This window comes from Onychostruthus taczanowskii, unplaced genomic scaffold, assembly GCF_017590055.1.
Source record: "Onychostruthus taczanowskii isolate IOZ18803 unplaced genomic scaffold, ASM1759005v1 scaffold1, whole genome shotgun sequence".
Lineage (NCBI taxonomy): Eukaryota > Metazoa > Chordata > Aves > Passeriformes > Passeridae > Onychostruthus > Onychostruthus taczanowskii.
Window position 1 is genome coordinate 22983561 of NW_024496525.1, and position 13328 is coordinate 22996888.

The following is a 13328-nucleotide window of genomic DNA, read 5'->3' on the forward strand; positions in this document are numbered from 1 at the left end:
TGTTAAACCAGAGAAGAGCAGAACAATTGTCAGCTTCTCTCCTCTTCCCTCTCCCTTGTTTGTTAATTCTAGCATCTTGACAACCAACACCACAATCTGTAAATAGGTTTTATTGCAAACAGCAAAGAGTTTAAAAGCATGTTTCTCTCTAACCATGTAAGCTCTCTTATGCCTTTAATGATTTTTTGTGGTTTGATTGTAGCCATAATTATTTACACTGTAAATACTTAATCATTTGTCAGATTATTTAAATGGATTATAGCCTTCCACATTGCAGAACAATCAGTTAGTTTGGGGCATTTCTTCATCATATTTAATCTTTTACTTAAGTGTTATAGTATTGTTTTTGGAGCCCAATGGATATGTGATTATTTTTAAACAGGCATGTAACAAGTGACAGCTAGAGAAAGTCATAGAATATATTATTGGTATGAGCTTTTGGATGAACAATACTGGTTTGCAATTGAGGGATTTGCACTCCTTTCATGAACAAAGTGTCAGTTGTCAGTATACTGTGAAATAATTTACAATAAGGTATACAGAGTAGCAGCATAGCAACTCTATTTATTCATTAAAATATTCATGAGAGATTTTTGTATTATGTGGAAAGCTCTAAAAAAAATGAAAAGCAAGAGTTAGGATGAAAATTATAAGGGTAGCCAGTTAATGCACACCTAAAATAACCATTAATATCTTTAAAAAGTAATTTACCATGCATACTAGCTAGGACTAAATATGGCATTCACTTTTTTCATTGCAGCATTATATTTACATTATTAGTGTATTCTTGTTCTAAATTTATTTGCAGATTTTTTTTCACTGTATATAGCAAGTTTCATATAACTATGGAAGTAGGCTTTAACTTACGTTTATATGAATATTTCTATTAATATTCTGAACCATTTCTCCAGGTTTACTTAATAAAATATAGGACAGGAAAGGATATTTTCAAGTCAAGTCCTGTTCTTTTCTCTTACTGCAGTATGTTCTACAATTCTTTTTATGTATATGCATATGTATATATATATGTATATATATATATATATATATATATATATATAGTGTACCAGCTCCAGTTTTAAAAGTGGTTAGGTTTTTCATCTTTTCTGATTATGAACTCCCATTTGGACAAGAGTCTTCAGTTAGATTTTTAGTACATTCCCGGTCTCTACTTTTGCACTCTAGACAGTGTTTAGATGGTGTAAGTTTTTGTGACCTAAAGGGATTAATCCCTTTGAAGTTATCTATAATGCCGTATCTATCCATAGCTTCACTAGCTACATTACAGTCAAGAATATCAGTTAACACAGTCAGAGGAGTTTAAGGAATTACTCCTTTGTCGAAAGCAGGTATATACTGAAGGATGAATCCAACTTTAAATGTGGTTACTCACATGTGCACTCCCTCATTTCAGCAGATAAACCCCACCATCTTTGTCTAACATGCTAAGAAGCAGAGTATCTTCTTGGCATAATTGCTTCCCTTTGCAGACCCAAACTAAGTTAAGATGAATTCTAAATACTTTTATTTGATCTTTACCTGCACCTTCTCACTCTCACACTTTTTCTATTTTTATTCCTAGAAACGTGATCATTTGAAAATTGAACAGTGTAATAGGAAACATTTCTTCTGTGCAATCAGGAAGCAGCAACACAAGGTTGGCAGTGAAAGCTTTTTTTCATTTTTCCAACATTATTTGGATATTCACAAATTCAAGCTCTTTAGTATATCGAAATATTCAATTCAGCTGACACCTGCACAAGTGCTACTTTAAATTGCCGTTTCTTCTGGGGTAGGTACATCAAATATATTGTAATGGAAATCTTCCATCCACTCTCAGTTAACAAGCCTGTAGGGATAGTTTTCAGGACAGAAAAAGGTAAAAATATCCATTTATAAGAAAGGCATGAGGGCAATAATACAGTAATTTAAGTATTCTAGAAATAGTATGTTCCTACCCAGAATTTTCCACTCTACATCAAGGAGCAAGAGCTGATGGCTTGCAAGTATACAGATTCAGATTCTGATAAGGCAACATAGAAGTCTGTGAGAGTTTTCTTGAGAATCAGAAGCAGTTCTGTATTTTCCACAATATTCTGATATTAACCTGAAGCTCATTGTGGAATTTTGACCCACAAGAGGCTTGCTTGTGAAAGAACCAATAAAAATTTTGTGGCACTTTGTGGTTACTTCCATTCCTCAGTTAGGGCACAGAAACCCTTATGTTTCTCCAAGGCCTCTGCAGAGTAAAGGTTTTAGAATTTTTTTGAATCCCATCAGTCTTCTAAAACCTCCATATTCATTTTTGCAAATATCAAGTTTACATCCAAACTGGTATAAATAAATCTATCTTGGTCTTTAATTTTTTTTAAACATTTATTGTATTTTTATTTTTGCCTGTAATGCCAAGTGACCCTTTTTTACTTTTCAGTAAACTTATAAAAACATTTATTATTGTTTCCTTATATACAATATCTCAACCAACATAGGTTACTCCAAAGCCTAAAGCAAATGTTGGTGGCTAATTGGAACGCTAATGGGAACACTGTTCTTGAAAGTTATCCTTTAATTTCATCAAGCTAGATACTGTTACTACTTATTTAAGAGATATTTTGAAAACATTGACTGACACTGAAAAGTATTTTACTAAGTAAAGAATGCATTGAAATTTTAGTAACTAATGATAGTTTGTTTAATCCATGTATTTAACATTTTAACATCAGTGGGAAATACTCATTCACTTGCAGATTAATAGTGGGGTGCGTTTAATATTTTATACTTCCCTCATGTTAGTAGAAGCTAAGAACACAGAGATTTGCTTTAGGCTAGTTTGTTTAACCAGTGACAAATCTGTTATCATAAAATATGGATGTCCCCTGGAATTTTTAGAAAGAAGAGATGTTTTTTCTTAGATGCAGACTAGGTAATTACAAGAGAAAATGAAAAATCAAAAGATGTAAAGGTACATATTTTCCTCAAAGATGCACCTTTGACTTCATACATTTTAAACTCTCCTTTCCATGCTCCCTGACTTCTGCTACCATGAGGAAATCAATAATATCTGGATTTCTGTTTGTCACTCATGAAGCAACATTTTTTTGGCCAAGTCCTCATTTATGTTCTGGCCAATAAGAAGTGTTCAAGTCTTTTCTAACATTGGTATGTCTGTATTTTTAATGGTTTGTAATGGTACAACATGAATGCAAATGAGTTGACATTTCTGGAGGCACTTGTCATTTCAGAAAACTCCAATTAAAAAAGTGCATAAGGGTATAAGTCATTGAAAAATTTGGTCTTTTGTGTCTTCCCTTTAAAGGCTTGCTTTGAATAAAATCTACCAGACTTTAAAAAAACCCCAAACCAATACTATCAAATTCTTGAGGGATGCAGTCCTGAAGTGATGCAGGATGACTAACTGAAAAAGTCTATTTTAATAGTAACTAATTGAAGATATCCCTTTTTTCCTCTGTGGGTTTCCAAATTACAACAGTGGAGATGAAAATTATTTTTATCATAATCACAATCCATATTTTGTCCCACATGAAATTCAGATTCTTCCAGGGTTTCAGTAATAAAGTCTGAAAATACTCAATTTTATTGATATTAAAAATTCTTTCCTTTTGATGAGAATGGGTTAATTTTACAACGTATTTATCAATAACAAATTTGAAAGTCCTAAAAGTACCTCTAGATTCAGAAATAATCAATTTTTGCTGCTACTGAAATGTGAAAGTTTGGATTTGGTTTGGGTTTGAACCAGATTTTTTGCAAATGATAGAATTTCTTGAGAAATAGGAATTGTATTTCTCAGTGACCTCAAGCAAGGATACAATACTTTCTCTTCAGTTTTCTAGTTGTTTGGCTTGTACTAATGTGTTATGTAGTCAAGCTGAAAGTCACAGCATCCACTACTTTCATTCTTTTCAGCAACAGATGGATACAGACATTGTAGGTAAGTATCCTTTACATTGCATATCTAGAGCAGCTGCTGTGCTGCTGTCCGAGTTTCTCTACTCCCTCGGGCAGGGAGGAGGTCTCGCCGGCTGAGCTGAAGGCACGGCAGCCGACAGCCGGGGGGGGGCACTCCCTAGATGCGCCGGGGCGTCCCGGGAGCGCCTCAGCAAGGGGCAGCAGGGAGCAGCAGGCAGGCGAAGTAGAAGAATGAAGAGAGGGACCCTCCTCGGGGGTAAAATCCAGAGCCTTTTATTAACTCCAGGTGCACCAGTCGAGCAGGGACCACGAGGCAGGAATACAGCAGCTTATAAAGGGGGTGGAAAATCGGCACATTGACCAATGAGGGAGAACTGGGGAGTGAACAAACTCGTGAGAAACATGCCGGCTAGCCAATAGGGAATGTGACAGGGAGGGACCCTTGTTCCCGATCCAATCACCCACCGAAGAAAGGAGAACTTTCTGGAATATGGGAAGGAGACAGTGGGTGATGGACAGAACTTGGGGAGGGATTGACAGAAAGTAACCAGGGAAACAGGGGAGGAGAGAACGAATTGACACTCTCAGAGGGAGAGGTTCCAGGGGAGGGGGAGAGGGGGATCCCAGGACTGAACCATTATAGCTTTAGGGGGTAACAGAACACACCAAATGAATCCTGCACCACAACAAGCAGCCGTTATTAATTGTCTGGTGCATTAAGACCCATCCTGTAAACAATGTAAATTGAAAATCAGTATTATATTTAAATGCTGTCCTTACTGAAACTCATAGGGGCATCAAAGGTAGGAATGGCACTGAAGTACTCAGCTAAAGTATATTTTGGTGGGAATTAATCAGAGTTAGCCACTTGAAGATCTTTGATAATCTGGTTCTAAATTTATACACATCCTGGTTTTGAAGGACTTCTCACATCCTAGCAATATGGCTACATGAATGAACATGCTGGAACATCCAGGACAACAACGTGTTATGGATGGCCACACAGCATTCTGGAACAAAACTACACTCCTTCCATGTATACATACACGACTTAATATCTCCTTCCTTTCTTGGACTGAAATCTATCTTTTTGCACCACTCTTTCCCCATGTAATTTCTAAGATTGGTAGAAAGTTACTGTGAGGTCTTGTATCTTGGTGTACAGCCCAGCTGTCAAGTGTGAGATAGGTTTAGCATCAGAGTGGGCAATACACATCACCTGAAAGTCAGGATCTTGTTCCATGCAGGAGCCTGGCTGCATCCTGCTCTGCCTGGGGCGCAGTCCCAGCTGCAGAGGCTGCACTGGCACACTGCAGACCAGTGGCCAGCACTCTGTACCACTGCAGGGGCTCAGCAGTGCAGAGACCTGATTAACACTCTGCAAATCCACTGCACTGATGAATTGCAACAAATGCCCTTTGCATTCAGAAGTAAACTACAGCTAAGGTCTCCTGGCTGATTTTGAAGGAACTGAAAACCAGACCACATATCTAGATTTATTCCATGAACTTGATTGCCATTTAATGATCTTTCCAAAGCAAAGGAACCATTCTTCTCTTCAGTTTACTTTTCATTTTGTCTGCATTACAGTGATGTAGTAAAGTCCTCTGAGATCAGCTGCAGGGACTTCCTGCATAAATGTATTTTAAATTGTATAAATTTTCAGATGGTATCCAACTTTGTGTTGGCAGCACACATCAGACAAGGGTTTCTGCAGGACACCATTTTCAGCAGTTTCCTTTCATTCAAAGATGTTGTACTATGGTAAGTGCTCTTCTACTTCTTTTTCACCATATTGTCTGACAGCATCTCTATGGACAACACTATTCCCTTATGCTAAAAAAAAAAAAAAAAGAAAAAAAAAAAACCCATACCCTATGCTGACTCCAGTTTTGCTAATGCACATAAAATCAAATAACTTTCTGTCAAAGCATGAGAAGTCTTTTTTCTTCCTCTTTTCTATTCTCCAAGTAGCTCGTCCAAAAAATATTATTTTTAGGCAGACAGATTTTTAGATGAGTGCACTTTGCATTCATTTAACACACAAAATAATGGAGGGATTTGCTACAAGCTGGGAGAATATTAAAAGCTTTTAGCATATCCTTGTAAGAAGCTTCAAACCCATTGGGTGTACTATGATGATCACTGTTCACTCAGCAGTCACTCTCTTTTAACTCATGAATAAAGTAATGCCCTGGAATGCTCTCAAGAGCTTCATTGCATTTCTGGCCATGAAGTCTGCAGTACATATCCCAATGCCTCCCATGTCTCATCTTTTAAGGATCTTAATAAATGTCTTAGAAAACCAGGATGAACTGTGCCACTTTCCAAAGAAAGAAACAGAAAAAGGAAGGCAACAAAATATGGCAGTGTAATGTGATAATCATGCATTTCTTGGTATGTGAAATGTGTTTGCATTAACAGAGGCAGGTGTTGGAGACATGAGGTATGAAAATCAGGTGTGCTTGGCTTGAGGTATCAGAGACTAGGGAAGCAAGAGCTGATTGCCATTCATCCCACAGTGAATTGACTGCCACAGTGAAATAGTTGGCTCAGACCCTATCATAAATATTTACTAAAAAAACAAACTAACCCAATTTTCCAGAGTACCTTAGAAGTAATTTCCACATAGCTGACCTAAGACCAAATTCATTACCATTTTTAAATGCTCAAAAACTAACTTGCATCAGAAGTAAATTTCTTCAATCCTGTGATGACATCCACAGCATAATGTTAGTTTGTAAAAAACGAGGCTTATTTGCTGTGAGGTATACAATATATAAATTCAGAACTTACTTGCCCTCATCTTTACTACTGAAATCAGACAGGTACCTACAATGGGCAATTTATTCCCCCTAGGATTTGAATCACATTGCAGATGCAGGCATTCCCCTTTGCTCACTAAAAACATTACCTTGGGATTGGTATAGGGAATGTCAGGTAAATTATATATAAAGCATGTGGAAAGATACACTTAAATGATTTTATATATATATATATATATATATAAAATCATATATATATATATAAAATCATATATAAATATATGTATTATATATAATATATATATATATATATGCTTAAAGGATTTCAAGTCTACTGGCTGGTATTCTGAGTTGGGACTTATTTTTAAACCCCAAAACAAAGCAGAAGACACCACAGTAGAAATTAAATTAAATTAAATTAAATCCTGCCATCCTTAAGATGAAAAAACTACTCTGTGCATGAGGAAAAATATTATATTATGACAGCGCTTATCAGCAGCTGAAAGAAGCAGTGTTAGGTTTTTGTGTATGAGACAGCAAGAAGATATTTAGATCTTGTCCCATGGAAATAGGTGGATTAACAGAAGAATGTGACATTTATGAACGAAAAATATTTTTTCAACTAATTTTTGTCTTTCTCTCTAAAGAAATTATAAAACCATATTGATTTTTTAAATAAAAGTAGAAAAAAAATAAGCCTGGATGTCAATTTTTTAATTGACCTAAGTTTTCCTTCAAAAGGTAAAAAAAGAAAAATCAGATTCTAGTAGCTCCACCCAACCATCTTTCACTTGTAAGCAGATTTGGCAGAGTCATTAATCCATCATTAATGATATGTTCAGAGGTCACATTGTTAAAAAGAGAGCCAAGAAAATAGAATGAGAGCAGTAAATGCCTAGTTTTACTGTGCCAAAATTTGAATTCTCACAGCACTCTACTGGGAAAAGGTTGGTCTCAGAGTTCCACCAGTCTTTAATGCTTTAATACTTTAATATTCTTTAATGAAGCAAGGATCATTTCAAACTGTATGTAAGGTGACAATGCTTTAAAGTATGCTGGAAAATACTACTGTATTTAACAAAGTGAATGTAAATTCTTCATGAAATCCAACACTGTTTTCAGGACATGCTGAACTTTTATCATTACCAGTTGGCAGGATGATCTATTTCCTTCAATGAAAATGTTTCATGTGAGTAAACATTTTATTAATATATGCACTATGACGCCACTATATTATTTAATTTTTTAAAATATTTTCATCTGTTTTTTGTATGTTTCCCCAGTCTGATTAAGAACGGCAGATAAACAAACATTTATTTAATAGCCCACTGTTTTTTCGGTCTCATTTTTTTGAGCATCACCTGAATATTAGGAGGTCCCACACATTTACACTGAATAAGAAGAACCGATGTAATTGTTATCTTATGCAGTGGCAAAAAACTTTTCTTCAAAAGCATGAATTCAAACAAATACTTCACTCTGAGATCAAGTTATATTAATAAAGTGACTTTTAGATTAAATTCTCTGCCCCAGTTATCATAATAGCCAGTCTGTATTTATAGTCATTGCAGCAAAAATTGTTCAATTTATACTTCTGCACATTCATGAACATTTACACTTCAGGAAGTTTTTAGAAAATCAAATCACACTAATAAGTAAGGCACAGTTCCTTGGTTTAGCGAGTTATGGCCTAGTTTCTCCATAAAATGTTCATAATGACCCAATTCTCTCTAAAAGAAAAAATCGCAATCACTTCTTCCTTCATGTAGATTTTTCTCTAAGGATTACTGTATTTGTCTTTCATATAAAACACAAGTTTCTTGTAATCAAATAATATGATGAGAATTACTAAAAATATATCTCCTGTTTATAATTTAATATAACAAGAACTTATCAGACTGCATGCTGCAAAGATTATAAATCATTTCTAAAACCATTATTATATGTAAATATCTTCACCTTGCTAATGAGTGTTTTATAATTAAAAGCCCCTATACTATATTTTGTCATTATTTTTGGCACAATAGGAATGGCCGTACAATCACCATAAAACTATATATTATAGTGGAAAGTTTACTTTCAAAGCTCATTATAAGTTTTGTTTTGAAAATATATGTTAGTTGCTATATTTGAGTTTCATTTTAAAGACACTATCTACTTGAAAACATAAATCAGACTTTTATCTATATTTGTCTAGAACTTAGTAATGTTATAAAGTGCTCTGAAGAGAACTGTGATTGAATGAGTTTGGAGAAGGATCAGCTCACTTCAGCTAGCATAAATCCATGAAATATCATCAGTTGGCTCATTTTGTCATGTTGAGTGCTTTTACTCAACTTAATAGCACTTTATGCTATTGTTTACAGCCTGATGTTACTCTGCTTTTAGGCCGTATGACACCAGTTTCAGACATTTCTACTCATCAAGCCTACAAGAGGATATATGTCAAAACCAGCAGCAGCAAAGATGACAATGGTAAGACACTAGGCAAATGTTTTCCCATATAGCGAAACAGCAGAAGAAAGAACAGGCATACTTATCTTTATTCAGTTCATCTCTCAGGAATATTTTCAGTGAGAGAGAAAATATCCAGTGAATTTTTAGATATGAGGCACACACACCACTAACTAATACTATTGAAAAGGGCACTCTGTTTCTTTTTGACACAGTTTAAAGTCATACGCAGTTTCTTGGCCATTAGTGCTGAAATCACTGCAGTTTAAAATGCTTTGTGTCTGTTTACATATTATTTGCGTAACTGAGCACACCTAAGTGACCTCTCAGCAGGCCATGTAAGCCTTTGCAGGTGGAAGTGCATGAGCAAATGGCCAGTGGGAAGGAGGTACAGCTTGTTACATGTGTGACTACTCCAGAAATCACACCTCCACAGATGGCATGCAAAGGAAGCAATTTTGTATGACTTCTGAGGCAGAGAAAACAATTTCAGTCCTATTAATGAATAAAATTCAAGGTTTCCAAGGTTTGGTTTAGCAATTTGACTGACAGAGAAACTAATCCAAATGTTTTGGTTCCCAGGACACTGAAGAGATACACCCACATATGAGAAAGGCATAAAGATACAGTGTTATGATAATCAAAAATTTCTAATAACTTCTGGGATATCTTTACTTTGAACAGTGTTTGCTTGTGTCTTCACTTCACTGATGCATCAATTCATAGCATTTTGAATATTTTCTATTACTACTCTCCATCTCATAAAGAGAGTAGAATTGAAGAAAGTTTAAGCAGAACAGTCCTGAAAGTCAAAAAGTAGTTCTTTATAAAAGTAAGGATTCAGTTTTTAAAATTAAGTAACTGAAAGAGAAGTTGTGTAGGTCTTCAAAATCATGAATGACACAATAGATGGTGATCAACTGTTTGTACTCTTGCAAATTTGGAGCAATGGAGCATCAGATGAAGCTCATGGAAGGCAATTTCCAGTAGAAATCATTCTTTATATAATAGTTCATTGAGCTATATAGCTCCTTTCCAAAACAATGTGTTGGGAGCTGAAGGTCTGCTTTGGTAACCATAGCAAGCATGTCTCCTTTGTTAAAGGGTTTTGAGCACACTAGCCATGCTAGAGATCAGAGACCCCCAGAACTGAAAATACCTGGAGTCTGGAGAACATTTAATGGAAGGAGCATCTCTGAGTGCTGGGTTTTTACTCTTCTCTAGCCATTTATTTTAGTTTATTTTCAGGGTAAATTAACTGGATCGTTTTTTGTGGTGGGTTTTGTGGTCTGTTTGTTTTGTCTGATACAGGACATATGGACAATTCTTCCACTTATTATGTTTTCATTTTGGTTTTTTAATAAAAAGGAAGAGGGTGAAACCCATTATTGTTTGAGTTTTTCTGTCTTCCTCCAACAGGTATGTACTTTAGAGCTAGTCCAATTCCCTGTTACCTATGACTCATTTTAGAGAGCTCTCAAAGAAATTTTCAAAGGAAAAATAAAATACTACATCTTAAAAGAAATCTCTCAAAAAACATTCTAGTCATTTTAGAGGACCTGGACTTTCTCAGTCTTTTTTAAAGAGGAATACAATTGGTTTAAACAACACTGGATTTTTGTTATAAGGGTAATTCACACTTTAGAGTATCAGTGAAGTAGAGGATTTCTATCCACTGCTTTCAAATTAGTTTTCCAAAATAGATCACTCCAGGCATATCCTAAAATAGTTTCTTTTCCTAATGAAATAAAATTAAGGGATTTTTTTAACAAGACTGTGACTCAAGTCATAGAAAGATCAAGGATTCTGTGTAATATAGATTAATTAAAAGCAGCTTTTTAGAGAGAGAACAAACTTGAATGTTAAGAAAGTTTTTAGAAGGAGATACACCAGAGGATAGAGAGCAGTATTCTGTAGATAGAGTCCAAATTCTAAGAGATTAAAATCCCATGTAGGATATCTGTCTTTCAGAGTTACTCTGGCAATTATTAGTCTTTGACATGATGAAATTAAGACAGAAGGGAAAGGCAATGACCCTGGCTCAAAGTCCAGTAGTCTGTGTGTCTCATTTCAAGTATGAAAATATTTAGAGCATTTCAAAAATTGTTTGATTTAAGATTCCAATAACAACTGGATTAAATGCTCAGCAAGATTTCAGTTTCTATTGAGTAATTATTGCTGGTTCAGAATATACAGCAAGTCTAGTTCTATGAATTGCTTATGTAGAGGATTTTTTTTTTACTTTAACATGTTTTTAAAACTTCAGAAAAGCTTTCTAGCATGCACATTATCAAAGCTAATGAATTTTAATTGTAACCGTTTAACAACAAAAAACGTGATTTAATCAATAAAACAAGGTTTCCTTGTTAGATGAAATTTAGATGGAATCTTACAAATGAGGTTTAGATCTCATAAAGGTTTCAGAAATATTTCTGATTTTAGGAGCCTCCATAGATTATAAGAAATACATTTTTTGCTATTATCAGTCTAATCCAGAAGGTCTGAGGGAAGGTTTAGCTGCACTAATTTCTCTGGGATAGCTCACCACTTCTTTAAAGCCTGGACCCAAAATTTCTGCATTGCTTCTGATAAAAGAACCCCAACGCTTATGAAATTCTGTGCATGTCACAGAAACACAGGGTTGGCCATAGGACAGGTTTTGCTAATCAGAGTGTTTCTTGTCTCACTTTTAAGCTTTTTACATCAGAGTTATTGCACTTACTCTGACATGCACTCTTTAAGAAAAGTGAGTACTTATGATTCTACAGCTCCCTGCCTTTACAATTTTTTTTTTTTCATCAGTGTGCTGCAGCAGACAAAAAGAGCACTTTGTTAGATTGTGGAGATAAACTCAAACCAGTATGCTGACAGGTGGTGGGACAGCCTCACTAGGCAAGAGAGGCTGTGATGATTAGAGTGGGGTCTGAAGTCTCTGAATCCCCTATAACAGCTGAGCTGCATGATCTGCATATGAAATGTAGCTTTCCTGTTTCACTGGAATCTCTTTCCATCCTGTACTTGGAGAAAGAAGGAACTGATTATCTGAGGTAACATTAAAAATTACAGTCTGATTTCATATGTTTACCTTATTTCACCCTATTTTTTCCTGATGTTTTATATCCTTTATTCTTCACCCTAGGAACAGCACTCCAAAGCTTGTTTGAATATTTAAAGAAAGAAATATCTTTTGATAGAAAATCAACTCTTCTAAATCTTCTTCTCCCAAGACTACAGATTATCTTACTATAGTTTTGGGGTTTTTTGGTTTTTTTTCTCTTCCAAATGGTATGGAATTTGAAGCCTGACAGAAGAAATGAGGACTTAACCTTTGCTTTTAATCTCCCTGTAAGTACAAAAAATGTCCTTACCTCTGTCTCTGGAAATACTTTCTTCTGTTTTTCTTTGGAGATGAAGAGTTACCAAAAAGTCAATTTTACTCACGAAATATGAAAATATAACTAAAGAATTTTTATGAAAGCGAAAAAAGTTTAAAAAAAAAATCCTGTCTTAAGATTTTGCCTTACATGCTATTAGCTATTTTGAAGTAACAAAGTCAGCCATGCAAGAAACATACCCTGTGTATTTCACACAGGGAGAAATGACTGAGGAAGATCTTGTCATTTAATGCCCTAAATCATTTCTGCCTGTAAAGTACTCTTTATATTTTTATTCTGAAATGGATAACATCCCTAAAAGAAATGGTTATTTATAATACATGAACAGCACTAATTTCAAATAATTATTTGCCAAAACACTCACTTGACAAACCTCCATTTACAAATAGTTACACTAGCGTGCATTGTCTTTCATTATATCCACTCTATTCCCATGTTAAGTTTTCTTCTTGCTGCTGAGCAATTTTTTTCACCTTTTTCTTTTTAGGCACCTTCATCTAGTTCTAGTGTTCGAGTTTAGATCTATCAACTAGAGCTATCAGATTTTGCAAGGAGAAGCTGATTGCCTTGAGGATGGCAGGTGATATTTGTCAGTCTAATTGGAGCACAGCAGTGTGAGAAAGCTGAATCTGCCTGTGAATCTGCTGAAGTCCTCTCTGTGTTAGGAGAGGAAGATTGAGGTTTAAACTTGACATTCACCTAATAAACAGCTGTGCAACTTTATGACATTACAGTCAGCCGCTAATTTGTTGTATTTCCTGTCTTCCGAATGTTATCCCCCACA